We start from the raw sequence: 6,000 nt of genomic DNA, 5'->3' as shown, positions 1-6,000 counted from the left end.
AATGAATCCAAACCTCTTTGATGGATGCGTTTCCTCTTCGAGTTCGAGTATCGTTGCAGCGCGAATCGGAGAAGAAGGAAACCCAGAAAAGTTGTTTTCCGTTTCGTCCACTTGTGAATATTATTGTTCGCAAATTTTGAAACATTCGTTAGAAAACATTAAGCTATAAAACCCGGTTTAAAGCTACATGGGCTTGTGATAGCATGTTTCTCCTTTTTATGATTGTAATATTGAAATTTACCAATCACCAAGCTCGGAGCGTGGTCTTTATTGCTAACATTTTGATTAAAAATTTGTAATATCCCGCCCAGGTCGCAGAGGTTAGCTAATTAAAATTTAACCACTCCGTCAATCATGTGCCATAAATAACCGTTTAACGATCGATTAGCAACGATCGTGCTCCTTGAGACCGAGCGAGCAAAACAGAAAAGAAAACTCGCTGGAAACCGGCCCCTCTACCGTTCAAGGCGATCCTGCCGCCAAGCGTTAACCACGGCGCGATGATTCAAACGATGCGAAAGGCGACTCTTTAATAATATAATAAAATCAACCCGGAGCTCAGTGGCAGTGGCCAACTTGTGACCGATCATGAATAACCATCGTCCCTGCGGGACAGACGGATAATGACGCATTATGATCACGTACCGAAGGGAACGATCGGCCGTTGGAAAAGCCAACTGAACTAATTGCTGACGCTCAATCGAAGGGACCGGTCATAAAATGTCAATGGCGAGCTGATGCAAACTTACTGCCTCTCGATAATATGCTTTAACTGCACCCTCAATCTGCACAACCCTTATGCCCGCATGGGGAGTGAGAAATGTAAATCGCTTGTTACCGGCACCGGTGTTCCGCATCCCCGATAATTATCCGATTATTTTAAGTGCCCTGAATAGAGCCGTTCCTTGCTGGGCCCTTGCTGTCTGTTCTAAACAAGATCCGCTTATTGCAACTCGGACCACGGATCGGTCATTGATGATGATGGTGAGGCGAATGATGATGATGCATCTACAAATTTCCCCTCCGATTCGGGTTTGTTGTTGCCGTTCCGCGCGCTTAAACGAACCAATTTATGGTCTCGCCGGTCCGTCCGAGATTAGAACGAATTTTTATTGTCCGTTACCGTCTACGCTTGGCAGCGTAAAGCGCCCATAAAGGTGTAAAGATGGAAAGAGAGAAAGAACCCACAAGCCGGACGATAAAACAAGAGAAAACATGGCAACACATGGGGCTTGGGTTGTAGTTTGGAAATGAGAACTTGGCGCATAAAACCATACGAATACGCGTATGTTTTGCAGGGGTTTTCTACGTAACGTTTCATCATCCGGAAGAGGTGAATTAAAGTGAGCATGGACCATCATTGGGAGCATTTTTACGTGCCATGTTGTGTCGCGAATGGAGAACAAAAACTGACGATCGAAGCCGAAAACAAAGAGCTGTGAAAATAAGTGAAGGGCTACAAAACGTGTACCATATTGTTCCATATTACAATAGAATTCAAATCACCAACAAAGATCTGATGTTTGCTGAATGGTGTGGAAGATTTTTCTTCATTTGAATGTTTGAAACTAATCGTTTCTTCAAGAGTCTAGAATTTTGTTGTTTGCTGATGGATTTATTCCAAATACCTTAATAGTTCTATTTTCACAGCCATTGCATTTCTTTTACGCACCATGGTATCCTGTATTGTGACTATTTTTCATGGTACAGCCAAAACACCCATGTCAAAATGCTCATCATCTTTCACATCGGGCATTTCCTGAAACATAGTTGTGTGTCAACCCAATCGAAGGTTTGGCTCGGTTTGAAATGCGTTTCCTATCCGCGTCACCGTTGCTTTAAAATTAACATTTTCTACAGACCCAGCATACTTTATGTAACATTCGTTCCTCGCCTGATTCGTGGATCCGACCAAATGCGGGTAAAGTTGTGTGCCCTAGGGAAACGAAAAGCATAAGACAAGCCCGGACTACGATCGCCAAAGCGCGCTGGTAGGGAACTTATGTTCGGAAACTTAATGCAGTGAAACTCCGGTCCCGCACCGGTACCATGGCGGATGTCGAGGGCGCCAGTATGATGGGAAAGAGTTATAAAAAGTAATTATGATGCATAACTTTAGCTCATGGTTTTTTTCTGGCGTTCGCTCCCTTCCTTCCGATGCCTATAATTTCCGTGCTCCTGTGTGGCGCATTTTCCTTCCACGTCCGTTCTGTTGCAGTTATCAGGCACAAGGAACGTAGGTACGGCTCGTTTGATTCGCTCCGATGCCAAATGATGATAATAATGCGTGTGTTTTTATTTAATTATATAGCTCGACTAAAGCCGGACGGTGATTTTTGGGGATTGAATCAAACGCACCTCTCGATGATGGTGATTTAGAAAATGAAAAAAAGACCGTGCTTTAAATGAAAGGGAACGCCCAGATGGTGACGGGAATGCCGTTTTCAAAACGCGCTTGCATTGCATACGTGCTGGAACCGCTTCATGCATAAACAACCGACGTTTGCTGTGCTCCACCGTCTGCTGTTCCGTTCTCTTTGCTTGGGTTTAGAAACTAAAAAAAACCCTCCCCATTCGAGTACCAAACTACCCTCAGTACAGCGCGTCGAACGACGAACGTGAGCGTTTGGCACCGCGGGGCTTTATCACGCGGCGGTCCTTTTTTGCCCCCGTTTCTTGTTCGTTTTACTTTTTACACGAACGTCGTGGCGTTCTTACTGCTTGGTGGCTAATCTTACTAACGTTGCCCACCCCAAACGGCACCCCCTTAACCAGAGGGTGGTTTTCATTTGTGGCTTCGAAAGTGTGAGTGGTTGTGTTTGTGGTGTGTGTGTGTGTAACCTACTCCCAACAAACCGTACACCACTCACCCGGCGCGCCCAGGCAAGCAAATCGTTCGGTCGTGTGAAAATGGCGGCGACGCCATACTGATGACGTCAACGCTACCACGATGACTTAAGCCACTCGCTTTGGCCGTTTGTTAGGGGTGCCTAGGGGTGGTGTTGGTGGGAAGGATGGACACTGTTTGATGCGCTGTACATTTTTCAAGGTTTACGTCGTCCTTCGTCACTCCTTGGTTTCCTCGTGTGTCCACCCTCACTCGTTTGGTCGTCGTATCCCAGAGGGAGGCCACACGTAATAGAAACCACCCCCTTTTTGCTTCATCATTCCACCCCCTAATGGGGCATGAAGCGCACGCGCGTGACGCGGGTTCCGAGAGTCCCCTGCCCTGTTCTCTCCCTACTTCCCTGTCCCTGCTTCCTTGAGTAGTGGATCGAGCAACGACGCGGATTGATCTCTCTCACGACGACGACGTGTTGGCGTTTTTGTTGGTGTTATGCGCGGATCGCTTTCGCGCGCGCGTACCACGTCGAGGGTTGGTTTTCGGTCCTGGAATTGCTGGGGGTGGTGGGTGGGAGTCGTGCTTCATTATCAGGGTTTCGGGTTGTAACGCTGGCATGTATTTGTGTACTCTGGTTAGGTATGTTGGTTTAGCTATGTATAAATGTTCCGTTCCAAATTCATGTGTGCCACTTTGAATATACCGTCTCTTACATTAGCATCTAGCCATCTTAATTTAAAACATTTGAATGAAATTGCAAGGAACTTTCAACTATACCTCCGTAAAATTCAGAAGGTAACGATGAGCCTTTCATATACTATGACACTGTTGCTAGAGTATGTTTTGTTGCCAATATTACCTGTAGAGTGATGGAGGATCGATGAAGGATCGCTTAAGCGGCAGGTTGTTTCTTTTTTCGTAAGCTTTATCTTTGTCTTACTTTGTAGACGGATGCTTCCTCACGCCAATGGGTCCTGGTATCGGGGAAATGGGTGCACGTTTGATCTCTTCAAACCCGCCAATAAACCCATCATCATTCGCATCGAAGCGGGCGGGTGTCGTTAATAATGTTTGGACATTTATTTCACACCTCGATTCTAACCTGACCGCGGAACGACCCAAACGCGTATGGGTGGTCCATCGTTATGGCGGCTTAGCAACGGTGGCTTTTCCCAGCGTGTTAGAGTTGCATCCCTACGGATCGCGACCCAACCAGCGGTAGCAGTACTTTCGAAGATCGAAGATCCGTTTTTGATGGGGTTGTTGTTTGGCAAGCCGCGAGTGTGTCAATGGGACGGTGTCGTGAGAACGGCTCGGTGGGATCATAATTTTCACACATGACAGACGGATGCTACCCGTGTTCGAGGGTTCCCTTCACTTTTTCTTCTTTTAATGACCACCAGCTGCAATACAAAGCGATCTCTCGTCGTGTGTGGTGGCGCGTTTGTGAGAATATGTGTTTGGATGCATTTTTTTGCTTCCCCTTCGTAGCGTAAATTTAGAATTCGTGTCGTTTTTACTGTGGGGAATTATTTTTCGAACTAAATCTGATCCACGATCTACTCGGAACGAATATTTACGTGTATGTATGGGCGAGCAAATGGAGCAGCTTATCTTATGAAATAGGCTTTATTGTTTGGTGATTGACTCTAACTCGATTTACGAAGTTTTTCATCAACTAGAAACAGAGCTAAAATATGAAAAAGTCGCCGGTTGGTGATTCATTTCTATTTGAATGAAGCTCCCGAGCTCAAGTGCAACGATTTAATGATTCATTTCATGTGAAATATTTTAAACCGATTCTTCTGACTTACATGATGTTTTTAAGTAAGTTTTATTTATAGCTCCTACATGATTAGGTGATTCTCATCCCAGAGAAATTCACGTTTTAGTTGTCTTAACCGCAAAATGAGTTTTTAATCCTCAAGACCATTAAATCTCCGTATAATAAGATATATTTATATGGGATTTTTTTTATAGTTTTTCTTAATAGTTTCGTGGAATAGTTTTGGATTCTTCCATCCATCCTGTTTTTATATGCCTAAAAAATACATAGAAAATTTTCCACATCAGATTTCGTTCCCCCATCGTGAAGATCGTTTTTATTTTACGATTATTAATTCACATTTGCATTTTCGCTCCGAGGATGAGAAGCAAACGATGAGAGAAGCAAACGTGAGCTCGAGTCGCTCAAGCGGAATGGAAGAAAACAAAAACGATTCACATAACCCGGCTGTAACATAATTTCTTCCTTCGGGGTATTTCGCATCCCAGCGATAGTGATTGCTGTCGACATGCCGAAATATGTCGAAACTATGCTGCTACTCTTCTGCTGCTGCTTCTTTACGTTTTGATGCAATCCACGATCGCGATAGCATCAGTGTTGGGTGGAGCATACTAAGAAAAATACTAAGAAAGAAAAGAAACCACCACAATTCTCAGCGCTGGGCAGCGAACATCAGAACGCCGTTTGATGCACATCCTGTGCAGTTTCGTTGCAGGGCGTTATTGATCGCCCATCGTGTTCCCATCGGCCGTACGAGAGGTGATCATTAATCATAAAAAAAGAAAGAAAAAACCATACCCAATAAATGTTGGCGTGGTGGAAAACTGAAGCTGGTACATTTACGTCGTGTTACGGAAGCCTCCCTTTTTTGTTGTTTAAATGGCACGGATGCGACGGAGCACAAGAAACATTTTAATATGATACGTGTAATTAGAGCGAATGAACGAACGGGGGATATAAATGGGTTCCGTTTAGGGCAATGATATCGTAATCGGAAAGCAAAGACAAGACAGCGGCCGTGTCCCATACCCGTCGTGGCGTTTTTTGATTAATTCCTTCACGCGTGATTAATTGATATCGCCACAAAGCGCCGTAGCTGAGTACGAGAAGACATTTTTTTTATTTATTCTGTTTTTTTTTGTGGTTGTGTAGAATACACTGATTAAATTTATGAATGATGAGCCGGTTCTGCGCTTGTCGGTCGTCATAAAAAGGTTTGGATGCCTACTGGAGAAAATTTTTTCCACTCTCCGTAATCGTCTCGATTGAAGCTGCTGTACCTTCGCTATTAATCATTCAAATCGTTAGCTACTGATCCCTGAAGACCGATGTATCCATTTTGTTGATTTTATCAGGCCCTTGAGGTGCAATT

This window comes from Anopheles nili, chromosome 3, assembly GCF_943737925.1.
Source record: "Anopheles nili chromosome 3, idAnoNiliSN_F5_01, whole genome shotgun sequence".
Classification (NCBI taxonomy): domain Eukaryota; kingdom Metazoa; phylum Arthropoda; class Insecta; order Diptera; family Culicidae; genus Anopheles; species Anopheles nili.
This window is presented reverse-complemented; position numbering follows the sequence as displayed.